The sequence below is a fragment of the Apteryx mantelli genome, chromosome 7 (assembly GCF_036417845.1).
Source record: "Apteryx mantelli isolate bAptMan1 chromosome 7, bAptMan1.hap1, whole genome shotgun sequence".
Lineage (NCBI taxonomy): Eukaryota > Metazoa > Chordata > Aves > Apterygiformes > Apterygidae > Apteryx > Apteryx mantelli.
The window spans coordinates 35,838,535-35,852,673 of record NC_089984.1 but is presented as its reverse complement, the minus strand read 5'-3'; positions in this window follow the sequence as shown (position 1 = coordinate 35,852,673).

Sequence of the window (14,139 nt, the reverse complement as noted above, 5' to 3'; positions counted from 1 at the left end):
GCCGCTCCGCGCCCGGCGCCGCCGCTCCGGCTCGCCGCCGCCTGAGCCATGTCTGCCAGAGGTGGGTCCGCGCCGCGGGGCCGGGGCCGGGGCCGCAGCCGCGGGGCCCCGTCGCTGCGGGAAGGCGCGGCGCGCCGTGCCTGACCTTGGTGCGCGCTGCGGGGCCGCTGCTCGGTTCGGCCGCGCCGCGCTGCGGTGGGCGGCGGCTGCGCGGGCCCCTGCGGAGCGGGGTGAGGCGAGGTGATTTCGTCCCCGCTCCCCGGTACCATCTTGCAGCGCGGCCGTGGAAGCGCTGCGGGGCGGCCGCAGCGGCGCTGGCCGCCGCAGAGCGTCCGCGGAGGGGGGAAGGAGCCGCGGCTGCGGGCGAGGCTTGGCGAGCTGCCTCGGCCCGTGAGGAGCCCCCGCTTGGGGCTCAGCCCCTGCGAGCCGAGGAGCAGGTGTAAGGTGCGGCAGTCTGCGGGGCTTTTAAATTATAGTGGGAATACGTGCATGTGGAGAGGGGAATATGGTGGTGAGGATGGCTTTAGGGTCAGAACTCAACACATTATTATTTAGGAAATATTAACTGATTGGTACTTTGTGTCTGCTGAGCGCTAGCAGGGAATCTGGCCTGTTGTATTGCCGGTAAAGCAAGTGCTCATGCTAGGGCGTGGTGTCCAGTCATCAGACCGTACCTTTGGTGGGCATTTGCACCTAGTTTGAGATGAACGTTTTGCTCCAAATTTGCATTTGTTTTAATAATGGCCTAAACTGGAATAGCCTTTCTGCTTTGCAAGCATTTTTGTATAGGCTTTGACTCTTATGCTTGGTAAGTCTGGACTGCAGGCGAACAAATAACCCTCACGAAATGCAGAGCATACCTTGTCCCTAACTTCTGCTTGCGATTTGATAAACTGATGCAGGCAAGGCCCAGAGACTGATGTTTTCAGTTTGTATGGTTACAATTGCTGCCAATTAAAGGACTGGAGGAATGAAGTTAAACATTTTCTTAACATTGTCATAACAAAGCAAAAATATTAATAAGTGTTTTTTTTTCTAAAAGAATAAACTATCTGCACAATAATGGCAAGTCAAACACTCCCTGGTTATCTCTGAATTGAAAAGTACTTTGTCAAAAATACAGATTACAAATGAATGAACCTCTCAATGTAGGGATGCATCCTATTTGTTCATCCCCTTATTTCTCTGCATCTTCAGGTATATTGCTGAGTATGGACCAGCTCTTTTATTTCCTTGGATTTCTATTGACATCTAAATGAGCTTCTTGCACAGGGAACACATTGTGCCACTATGCTGAAAGGTTGTCAGTACTTTGTGGCTATGACCATATTCCTAAAGCATCACACCCATTTTAGATATAAATAATAAATGGTGTTAGATAGCATAATTCTTCATGGCACAGTAGAATTCTTGCTTTAGGAAGACATGGGATTCCAAAGAATCCATTTCTTAAAGAGTTCTGATTATATTAGGATTCAGTGTTATGGTAAGGCTGCATTAGTACCTGTGGGGAAAATCCTGACCTCAGCAAACTTTATAATATAGATTATTTTTGTTGTCTTCAAAGGGGCACCTGGACTGAGGAAGTGATGGAAAAACTTTGCAATTTCAGCTCTGCAGGTGACTCCCAAAACTGAAGTGTAGAGAATGGAAACCCAGGGAACATTTTCACTGGCCATATCAGTTCTCCTTCCCCCACTGTCCCTCCTTTGTATTTTATCTGCACAACATGCATAACGTTTGATGCCTGCTTGATTCTGCTGGAGAGCTGCCTGGAGATGAAGGGTGAATTCTTTCTCAGCCTTTCCAGTGCCATCTAGTTTTTTCAGAGTAATTAATTGGAGAGAGAGAGAGATCCCGCGCATTTATAGAGAGGTACTGAATAAGATTCAAAAAAGAGATTAAGATACTAATTTGTATCGATACAAATTAGTTTTAATGCATGGACTTAGTTGGAAAATCAGCATGTCTGTGCGAGTAAATTGTAGAGTTACTCAGTACTGACCAAAGGCTGCTTTTGTATAAAGCAGTATAGAACATTTTTATTCGTAACTGTTTTAAATGCTACTGCTGTTAAAAACTTACATATGTATTTACCTTTACACATTTATGTGGTATAATGGGTCTTCATGGGGATACTCAAAAGGATGGAGCTCAAATAAGAAATATGTCTTTGTGGGATCAGGGCTTTGTTTGAATGTCAGATAGGGACCCTTTGCTCCATGAAGGCAGAATACCTCATGCACACGGAGTCTCGTTAAAGCGATTGTATCATTGGGGTCTGCATGTTCAGCTAATGTTGATTGTTAATATTTTATGTTGCGCTGGCTGTCCAAAAGGTGACCATTATTATTCTGAATGTGTCAGAGACATGGAGCCATCTGCCAACTGATTACACACCAAACTTAACAAGAATAGCAAAAGAGTTAAGCATTTACCTGTGCCATTTTTATTACTAAACTGCTGTCAAGACACAGTAAAAACCATGACAATATCAGCTGTGTTTTTATCTGTGCATCAATCTTTATTCATCACTTTTGCTCCAGGAGGTAGCATGGTCTAATGAAGTGACTCCATCAGATGACAGAAGAAACTCCTGAAATCTAGCAGTAGCCCTGTAGTTTTGGGCAAGTCCTTTCAGTTCTTCTGCTCTAGTCCTCATTTGTTATTCAACCATGAATACCCTTATAGTCAATGGTATTATGATAAAATGTAAAACAATGTGTAAAGTATAACTGATAATTTAAATGAATGTAATTTTGCCTTAAATGGAACTCTGGATGGAGATTTCTGTACTTCCCTACTTGTACAATGGAAATAGTGGTAGCTAACTTTTCAGAGGGGTTGCTTTGAGGACTAACGGTTCACTTGTGTTTTAAGATCAATTTTCTGGAGTCTTCCTTTCTTTTCTACCACCCTTCACAGACTCAGTTGTTGCAGTCCAACACTCTTGTCCCACCCTCTCGCTGTTACGAAAATGTAAGGCCATTCCTTTGCTGCTTTCCTCATAATACAGCTCTAGCCGGCGTTTTGACCAAACGCCAAATGAAGTAGTTGAGTATTCCCAGAAACTTGGATGAATCATCGTTTTGGAAATGGGGTGATTTAACTGGGAACTGAAATGAACTTCGAAAATCCCTCTTCACTTTCCTGTCTAGCTGGAGTCCTTTCCAGAGCACCCCCCCGAGCTCTTCGGAGGCCTGGTGGAGTCAGCGGAGGGCTGCCATTGACTTCAGTCACGCTTTTCAGTTTTGCAGACTGCAAAGGTCTTCATGTTCTACTTAGAGCTGTAATGGTACTAAGAGTTGTTACGTAATTCCTGTTAGGGCTCATCCCTGACTGAATTTGGGTGTTGGAGTAAGCCTAATAGGTTGTTACTTACCTAAGGGCTTGTTTGTAAAGAGCTGTAAATTCTCTGGATGAAAGACAGTTTTCTAAAGCCAAGTATTACTGTGACCTACTTGTGCATGTTATCTCAAACTGTTTGAAAACTGTCAAAACTACTTGTTATTACAAAGGTCTAAGTTAATGGAAAAATGGCCATTTTTAATTCCTATAATCTTTAGTTATGCTAGGGCAAACAGGCATGATTGGTGGTACTGTTTGGTGTGGTCAAATAAGATCTTTGCTAATATTTTTTTTTAAATACTGAAAAAATTAGCATGAGCTATTTTTAGTCCAGTGGGCAACTTTTTCGGGAAAACAAAGACACATGAAATCGGAGTTTTATCAATAGTGGTGTCTTCTCAGCCTTTTTTGTGCCACAGCAAAAATCACTAGATTTTGGCAGAAGTCAGTATTAAAAAAATATTCTTCTTGTCTAATAGGTTGTGCTGTGCTTACTCTGGTGTTGCGAGTGTGGGTGTTGTAGAGAAGATAATTGTATTTTTTAGCCTACTCAATAGTCAACATAGTAGGCTTAGTTAGTTTGAGAATTTATTTTATACAACAATCCTTGTCTTTCACCTTTTTCATTTTCTAGCAAATGTAGGTCAAACACTTCTCATTTCAGACAAATAAATCGCCATAATACTGGTGGGAGGGAGGTTTTGTCCTTATTTTGAGGACAAAGTGAGACAAGAATTGAAATTTTTTTTTGTTTTCGCTGAGTCTTAGAGGTAGGGTCAGAACAGGGGAATTCCTGTCTTCTGGTCTTGTTCTCAGACTACTGGTTTGTACTTGTACAAACTGGTAAGTGAATTCTAATAGAAGATTAAAAATGTTATCTCATTATGCTTTGCTCTGGTACTGGTTCTTTTTTCATAGGCATTGCACACATCACTTGGTTGATCTGTCTCACAGTTGTGAACTTTTGCGTGAGGAAATCACAGGTCTTTCAGTGAGAAATTAAATAGTAAGGCTTGAGCCTTACATTCCACAAATTACTTTTATTTTTCTTTTTCAAATCTTCTAGCCTCCCTCTAATAGGCACTGCAGTTGCTGTCAGTGATGGTTTTGGTAGCTGCTGAACTTCTGGTCAACATTTTATTCTGGTCTGTGATTTTTCACAGTAACATTGCTCATATCTAAAGGAACTAGCCATTTAAGAGCTGGTGATGTTGTCTGCCATATCCCTTCTGAAATCTGTTGTGTTTTTCTACTTGATGTCAGAGGTATTTCTGTCAAGCATGTAGCTGCCCTCCCTAATAGCTGTTAGTGGTGTGACTAGTGCCTGTCTATCATCACTCTCAGGCTGAGAGACCTGGTGAGTGGGGTGGGCAGAAACGCATCATGGGAGAAGGGTGGAATATATACTAATTATATCCTGAGATCAAAATTGTTTCATGTAAATTCTCCAATTCTGCAAGGAAAGAAGAACTGAAGCTAGGTGTCACTGATAATTTACAAACTCTCACCAATCTGAAAAAGATTCAAATGCAGGGTGATGGGTTTGGTGTTTAACCTCAGATTCCCTCCACTCCTGTTGTCTGGACCATAGCACTGGTGGCTTTGTACTGAAATCACTGCTGCTGTGCTCTTAGTAAAATGGAGGAATAGGCTGTTTTATGGAATTGAGATCCCATTAAGTTTATTTTCCATATATGCGTTTTGCGCAGGTCAGTCCTGGTATGCTGTTTGGTTTCTGTGAAACATTGCTCTTTTGTTTAAGTCCCACTAGAAAAGCATCTGTGTTTACGAAGAATGTACTTCAGTTTTCAGCATTATGTCCAGGTCTAGTAGGTGTACTGGATGCACCTGTGCAGACTTTGGAATGACTGCAGTTATATAGTCTACGCAGCTGATCAGGCAAGTACCTAAATGATCTTGTTTAAGTTACATTTTGGTGCTCTACCTCTGCCCTTCAGTAATATTAAATGGTGCAATCCTGTTCAATTATTTGGTTTGTCTTCCAAGCCGACTAGACATTTCCTTAATTTTAGTATGTTTAGAGTAGTAGTTATTCTAGTTTCAAGTGCTCCCAGGCCTAGTGATTTCCACCATTTTCCTTGGGATAGTGCTCCATAGCTTGAAGGAAAGTGTACTTGGCAGGATTCAGTGCTGTGCAGCATTACCTGAGACAAAACTCTGTGACAGAGTCACACAGACACAACTGCTTGCTGGTTTTGATACCTATGCAGCGCACAATATAGAACTGGCTGTGTTCTCTCCCTAGTTTTCACCCTGAGTTTCTTCTGTACTGATTTCATACAGTTATTTAATCCTGTCTATCCTTTCTGTTTACTTCTTCCAAATACAGGTAGTCAGTTATGTTTTTCCGTAATTACTCCTTTTAGGGCTTGAACCTCAACTTAATGGTTTAAATAGCTGCGGATCCAGACCTAGATTATCACTGTAAGCTGTACTTACTTGTCTGTACATGCGAATCTGCAGCCTAATCCTTAGGCCTGGTAGAACTTCTGTTTTGATGGAAAGGAAGAATATTTTATTGAGGTATCTGACTTAAAGAAAAATATCTCTTTTAAGCTACTCTTGTGTAAGTTTTGCCTCCTCTTCCATCTTTTTCCCACCAGACAAGATTAGAGTCTGTGCTGCTTAACTTTTAGGATTAATGAAAGTTAGTCCTGAATGCATGGAAAAAGTCGCATAGGCTAATGGCAACAACAAGAGGAAACTGGGACAATGAGGCAGAATCTATTTTAGATGCACAGCTTTGAATGGAGTTGCACAGAAGGAAAATAAGCATCAGCTTATGGATGGAAAAGCAGACAAAATTGCATTTAGTGAAAAATACCAGAACCGCCTGTATTTTGCAGTCTCTGAAAATAATTTGGGGGGGATTATTTTAATGTGTTTGAATTTAATATTTTGAATAATTTTAAATCAAACCTGTAAATAATTGAAAATGAAAACCAGATGTGGTTAGTTCACATGACTTCTATAATATTTCTTATATTTTGCAGTATAAAAGCAGGAATGCATAGTAGAAAGCAGATGTTGATCTGTAAGCTCTGAGACCAGCAAGTAGACCCTTTTTCTTATTGCATACTATTTAGGCTGTTATGTCTTTATGAGTAGGTGTTCTTCTTAACTAAAACCAAATCAAAATTACTCCTAGACATTATACAGGAATAGAGGAAAGAACTCAAGTGATGTTCTCATTTTTTTTAGCCATTCAGCCCTTATTGTAGCATGTTTTCAGAAAGGACTTGCTTGTTAGAAGATCAAACCCAATTAAAAGTCGTAATCTGGTAAACATTATTGAGCATTACATTCACTATGTTTACTAGTCCTGTATGTTGTATAAAGAAACCCTTAATTTGTGAACAGAGTTGGACCAGACAGACTTCAGTAAGATACACTTAAAACGAAAGATTCTTATTTTCTTTTTTTCTCATTTGTAAGCTAGAATTAGTGCTTTCATTGAGTCAGGTTGCAGTTTGTTTCGGGTAAATCATGAAACACATCCACGCTGCAGTGACTGCTCCTTACGTGCACACATCTAAGGTAGGCTTAAACTTTGCGTGGCCTTGATCACATAGAGCTCAGCGAGAGCTGAACAGGAGCTGCCTGCCCAGGTCCCTACCCAGCTTCGCGTGCGAGTTCTGCAGCCTGCGTGGCCTCCTGTGCTGTTGTGGTTGGTTTGTTGTAGCCGCCTAACCAAACTCAAATGTGTTGATGCCTCTGAGGTAATTATGGAGCCTTGAAGTTACTTCCCCGTGGCTACAAAAGATTGGTTGCACTTCACGTTTGCTGAAAACTATGAATCTGTTCATGTAGGCGCTACACTTTAAAGTGAGGGTCTGTTGTCATGATTGTAAAGAGAAAGACTGAAGTGTGAGGTACTAGAGTGTTTGGTGGCACTGGTATGCTTCCTGCCTTCAGAGAGGAGGCAATGTGGTTTTCCTGCTGTATTTGTATTACTGCTGTAAGAGATCCACTGGAGACACACCTGCTCTGCACAGCTGTGGCTGAGGGGTGCTGTGGAAGGAAGCATGAGCCATCCAGAAGACAAGGCACTCAAAGGTGAGGGGAAAATGTCTTCTTTTTTTCCCTGTGGCATATTTGCAGCTCCAATTTAGAGGAGGGTGGAAGAAAAACAGTCCAAGCAAGTCAGTGAATTATGAGGTTCTGATTCACTGAAGCGCCTAGAGTTAGGCTTAACTCTTTTTGGAGTATGCTGAAAAATGCAGTGCATGTTGCTTTTCACTGGCCAAGTCTTTGGTGGCTTTTTCTGTTTCATGCTCTTAGACTTTTCTTGATAACTTACTGGCATGGCACTTAAAAGCTGTCCTTTTGGAAAAATGTCAGAGAGGTGAGTAGCCTAATCACAGTAGACTTTCAGAGGACAGCATGATAAGAAGTTGTAGTTTACTGCTTTCTTACTAATAAAGATGAAATATTCTGTTTCTGGAACTGCACAGACAAGTAATGTGTTATCTTAGAAATGGACACATTTTAATCCAAGGTGGCAAGCAGCTGAACTAGAAAAGTTTCTGTAACTTTTTTTTCTTTTCTTTTTTTTTTTTGTACTCATCATTCCCTTTGCTATATCTGAGACCTTAACTTAGTCATTTTTAATGTGCTCTCATTTCAAGTACTGTTTCCACCAATATAAGTCTTGTATGAGTAAGGACTGTGGGATTTCACTCAATGAAAGGATTTTGCTTTAATTACTGTTATTATAAAGCTGATTTTGTTTCTATCACATCAGGCTCTTATGAAGCATCTTTGATCAAGAGAGAAGTCATCAAAACTGCTGTTCAAATTACAGTTTTCTTTTAACTAGTGATGAAAGCTTTCGGTTTATTTTTGGCATTAAAAATCTGGGAGTCAGGCAGGTTAGATAAGTGCTGAAACTTAGTTTAACTATAAAGGAACATAGCTAAGAGACAATGTAATACAGCCCTAAAAAAGGGACTTGCTCCAGCTCTAACTGTCTCGGAGCCTACTCATACAGAAGATGCAAAACAGCTTAGGCTAAAGTGCTGTTTTTCTCCGGTGTCTTAGGTTTGCACTTTTGTTAATCAGCATCTGTGGAAGAGCTGTCTTTAATAAATACTGTGTAAGATGAATGAAGTTCATAGAATTAGGGTGTAAAAGAAGAGATGGATCTAAGACTTGGCATCTCAATGAAGATGGTAAATCTCTTTTTGAGTTTAATAAGAATATAGTTGAGTCTAACTGTGTTCAGTAGACAATGTGGAAATCAATGGTTTTCTCAGAATGAAAACCAAAGGAAGAAAACACCTTCTTTTCTTGATTCTATAGAGTGAAAACTATAGAATTTTCTTTCTTCAGAGATTGTCTAGAACTTGAACTTCCCAAAGTGTATATTCTGCTGGTTCAAATGCCTGTGAGAGACAGAAGTGAGAAACTGGTTACTGCCCCAAACGCAGATTTTGCACTCTTCAGCTTATGTTCTAGAGTCTCATACTTCAAGCCATCATTGAGGGTCTTTAGTTTGACTTCTGCCATCTTAACTGAGATGTTGACTGTGCGTGTTTAGCACAGTTCTAAGCACCACAAGTTTCACCTTTAAAATTAGATTAAAAAATTAGACACCCACAAGTAATATTTTATGCCTATTATTGAAAATGGACATAGTGTAAGGATACTAATTTTGCTGCCAGAGGACTTACTTTCTTCCAGTCTGAAGGGCATGTACATACATGAACATGCAGTGCCAAGGGGTGTGTGAATGTTTGTGTTCGACAAAAGGAAATCTACAGATGCTCGAGTGGTTTTTGATGAGCAGAGCTTTAAAACCTCTTGGCTTTCACAGGAATTGTGCCCAGTTTAATTTCTTTAATCTTATTTTTACCTGTACTTGTCAATATTCTCTTCATAAGAATGCAGAAACTCAGGACAGGATTGGAATGTTTCTATGGCCTTTTGCTGCTGTTGTATAATTTTTTTTTTATTGCCATAGTAAGCCAATAAAACAATTTAAATGATAATCAGACAATCCATTAAAAAAATGTAGCATTTGTAAAAAGGAAAAAACTTACTACAAGAAGACAATATAGTTATATAATAATGTAGGTGTCCAAAACTAATGTTTGTTCTACTTTATGAGCTGGAGATAATCCTAAAATGCTAGTCTTTGATCTAGAGAAGAATGATAAAACTTTGATCGTCGTTGAATCAACAGCTACTATAAAAAGCCTATGTCACATTTCTCTAACACAGGCTAAACCAGAACAACTGATAAAAGAATTTGATGACTGCAACTTAGGGATGCTTTCTGACTTGACCTGAAGTAACCTCTGTCCAAAAATGTCTATAAATATTTTTCTGTTTTTTGTTGCCAGATGTTTTGATATTTGAGATGAACGACAAAAATGTTTTGTGTACACACGTGTAATGCACATTTAGAGGCTAGTGTTTCAGAGAAAGAGGCCCTAGTTAACTGATTATGTTCATACATAACATAAGATTAATTTATAATGAAGTTCTGATGCCATGATCAAGATGCCATTATTATTATCTTGCTTTCTATCTTTCTGAAAATGTAATTTAAAATCTTAAAATAAGTGGCTAATATCTATGAATATATTATAGTTACTGTAGTGATGCTACATGCTTGCAACACAGTATTTTACTAAGTACATTTGTAGCACACTTGTGATGTCCTTCCTGCAGAGTTGCAGCTGGACAGTGGCAATTAATTTAAAGAAGAATGTGAAGAAAAGCCACCTATCCTTTTACTGATCATAAATTGGGATTTTTGAAAAATCCAGAGTTGTATGGATCATCAAAGCTCACAACCTTGTAAAGTTTCTTTGGTACTTCTGAAATTCTACCCATAGTATACTGAATAATTAAAATGGCTGAAAACACAGAATCAAATGGCAGTTGATTTTAGGCTCCTTATTGTGTTTTGGACACTTACATATAGTTCCTTCTCAAGCCCTAGGTACTGTCAGGGATCTTTTAGATCTGTGTGGCAGGGATGCTGTGAGGTTAATGTAATGTTTTGTATAGTGTGTCAAGAGTAAAATGCTATAAAAGGGCTTAGTGTTGCTCTCCCCTCCGTCAAGCTCGCATTACTCTGCTTTCTGTTTGCTTTGTACAATATGTTGTGGCTGAGAAGTTAAAGCAGGGCAAGATTCAGCCTTACCCTTCTTTTGCTTTGCATCTTCCTCCCATCTGGCTCTTCGCTTGGTGTAGATAACCTGCAGATCTACAGTTTTCTATAATACACGGGCCCTGCGTCTTGGACAGTAAATCCTATTGTGTTAAACATGTTGAAAATCTAGGTTTGGGAGATTTTGGGACTTTTTGCAATAGCAATTTCCCCCTCCTCCTATTCTCCTCTGGTGACAGTTTTTGCAGATACTGGAAGTTCTCATTTTTCCTTTCTGCAAGGCAAACAGACTGAACAGGCCAGTGCTATAAGACACTTTATTCTCTGTGCATTGTTGCCACTCTGTATTTACCAAAAGCAAAAAGACTATGTGCCCCAAGGGGGATTAAGAATTCTTCCCATCTTGCAATTTATGATATTCAGGAGGTATTTTTAGTAAACATTGTTGGCAATGATGCCAAGGGGTACTCCTGATGTAGATTAATTCAGGAGGTAGCCAGCTGAAACTAAAAAGTACTGTGGTTGGAACTGCAGGGAAGTGGTAACAACAGCAAAGACCCTTTGGTGGTTTTGAGTGTGTATGTGAGTATGTATGTGTACACATGCATATACACACACACACACACACGCTATAGTCATCAGTGTTCACTGCAGGCATTTGAAAGAAGAGAAGAGGGGATTAATTCATGCTCTTTCTACCTGATACATGTTCCTGAGAGATTATCAGAGTTGTACAGAATAGTTTTACGAGATATTTAGATTCCATACCTGAATCTTCCCACCAAATATACATATACAAATATATCCAGCTGATCTGATTTCTGTTATTCTTATTCTGATCTTGCTAATACAGGTTATGACTCAGTTTTCTAAGGGACCAAGGTCAAGATTGAACTTGTTCTGCCCTTGTTAAAATAGCTTCCTACACTTTTCTTCTGAAGACTGAGAAGTCATGAGAGCAGTGGGGTAAAGGACTGAGTAAGAACTGGAGAGAGTGGAAGCAGAATAAAAGGTTACCTGAGAACAGTGAGCAAAAAGGAAATCTTTAAAGCAGAGCGAGGAGAGAGAGCGCGTGTGTGGGAATCCTCCTTCAAGATGACACAGACACAGATCAGAACTGGCCTTGAGTATAAAAAAGTGCCTTAGAATAAAAGAGATGGAAGCAGAGAATATTTGGAGAACTCAGTTACAGAGACATCTCTTGTGAGAGGAGCTGTAGTTGTTCTGATATCAAAAAGTTTCTTGTTTTCATTTGTTCTGGGTTTTTTGGACACCCCAAACAGCATAGCAGTGCGTCTAGGGGAGTGTGTAACTGTCCATTGAATTGCTGCAAATATTTCTGTGTTTTTCTGGAGAGTGTGGAGGGAAGTACTGTTTTTTAATAATCTGAGAAAAATTCTTAGCTGCCTAAAAACTCTGAATTTTTCACAAACTACTGTAGGTGCCTGCGCTCTGTCGGGTCATATTCTTAAGCAATTAGGTTTTTTTCCCTAGCTTTCTGTAATTATGCTTCTTTAGCACTATCACACAAGAGTAGAGCCAGGAAAGGAGGGAGGAGGGAGTGCTTCCGCAAGCATATGACTTTTGAGGAGAAAAATATAAAACTCCTAAGTTTGGTGAATCAGAGTTTGCATAGCAAAGAGCTAATCTTCAGTGTGACTGAACAGCTCCAGGGCTGGTGCGTGCTCCTCCTGTTGAGTTATGCAGATTGTGTTGCTACTTAAAGGTAGAATCCATGGCTTTCCTTGAACATGTTTCTCCTAATGCCTTATTTGCACTGCAAGTTGAAGTTTCAAACAGAAGTACTATGACTTCCCTAATGAGGTTTCCTGGGGCAATTAGGAAACACCATCAGCTGGGTCATGTAAAGTAACTGGAAAGCATGCCGACAGAAGTCCAATGTTAACTCACTGGGAGTGGTTAAATCATTAGATCATCTAAGATGTCTTTTTGCTTTCTGACATGTCTGAAGAGCCCCACCGATGCAGCCAGAGTAGATTGTGGTTTTGTAAATGTAACAAGTAGTTTTTCTATTTGCAAAATACACTTCAAGTAAGTAAGTAAATGAAATTGGGAAGACAGAAAAAAGTATTTGGAATAGAGAATAAAGTCTACAAGAAACACCACTGCTGTCTAAATGCTAATAACGCTATTAACAGTTCCATACTAACAGTTTTAGTCAGAATCTCTTTTCCTTCATTCCTGCAGGATAGCTCAGTTTACCTAGTATGTTCTAGTTTCCTGACTTCCAGCAATAAATGTGGTATTGAAAGTGTGGCAAATGAATCACACAAAGATTAGAGTGCCTGAGATTTTTCTTGGTTCTGGGGACAATAATGTCTTGAAACCTACAGAACAAGATTTCGGTGAGACCAATACAGGAGATTTTTGGTCCATTTAAAATGCATGTTTGTGTGTCTGCTCAGTTCTTAGTAATGCATTCATTGATATTTTTCCCTAGCCTGTATTCCAGAAACAATATTCATCATGGACTGAAATAGTTCATGGCTACTAGAATCTATTAAGTTTCATTTTGCCCCCTGCTTGACTTCTCTAATGCAAGGTAACCTGGTAGGAAAGCTTTGATTCAGTTTTAATTCTGTCCATTATTTACTGCTAATATTGGTGTGTTCTGGAGGCATGTTACTCTTAATATTGATAATTCATCTTGAGAGTGCAAAGGTTTAGAACCAATTTCATTTTCCAGTAGGAAATTGAAGTAAAAAGCCTGTCCTGCTTCACATACATTGAAAATGTCGGTCAACAGTGTTGGCGACGCTTGAGCATAGTATTCTGCAATATCAGAGGGTGAGACAGAGACGGCAATTTGATCTTTCCTTTCATAAGTGCTTTAAAAATAATTAGCATGTATTTTATTTCTGATCTATTTCTGGGCTGAATGGCTGTTTAGAAACTGCAATACTTACTTTATGGACAAAGAATATATTGAAGACAAAAGTTTCTTTGTGGCAGAGCTCTTGGAAGACAAGCTATACTCTGTTGTGTTGTGTAAACCTGGAATAACTGTGGAGGCTAGCAGAGTAATTCCAGATTTGTGTCAGCTGAGAGTTGAATTGGCTGGATTTTGGTAATGATTCAAAGTAGTGGAAGACATTGAGCAGAGGGAATAGTTCATCGTGCCTTGACGCAGGAGAGGCACATAGCTTCTTCAAGTCCCTTTCACCCTTATTTTTCTGTGACTTCTAAGGTTCTGTGCTATAGGACATAAGGGCTTATTCAGTTGTGCTCAGTCCTGAACCCCTATTTTGTAGACTTTGCATTTAAAAAACTTTTTTTTTGCATGTACATTAGTATATGACGGCAGCACAGATAGCCTCAACTTGTTTATATATATATAAATATACATATATATATTTATATATATATATAGTTATTTAGCAGTTTAATTGATAACAAAGTTGGAGTTATCCTTTGGCGTGTATAGAAGACTGTTAATTGTATATGGTGATTCATAAGCTACGTGAAGCTGAATAAGTATTCCCCCCATTTGAAAGTAGAAAAACTGGTGATTTGGGGGGAATAATTCAGTTAGAAGAGTTGGTGTAAAACCTGTATTTCATCCACAGTTGTGTGCTTTATCTGATGTGGGACATGCTAGATGACATACTTTTCTAGAAAGAAGGTGTGAA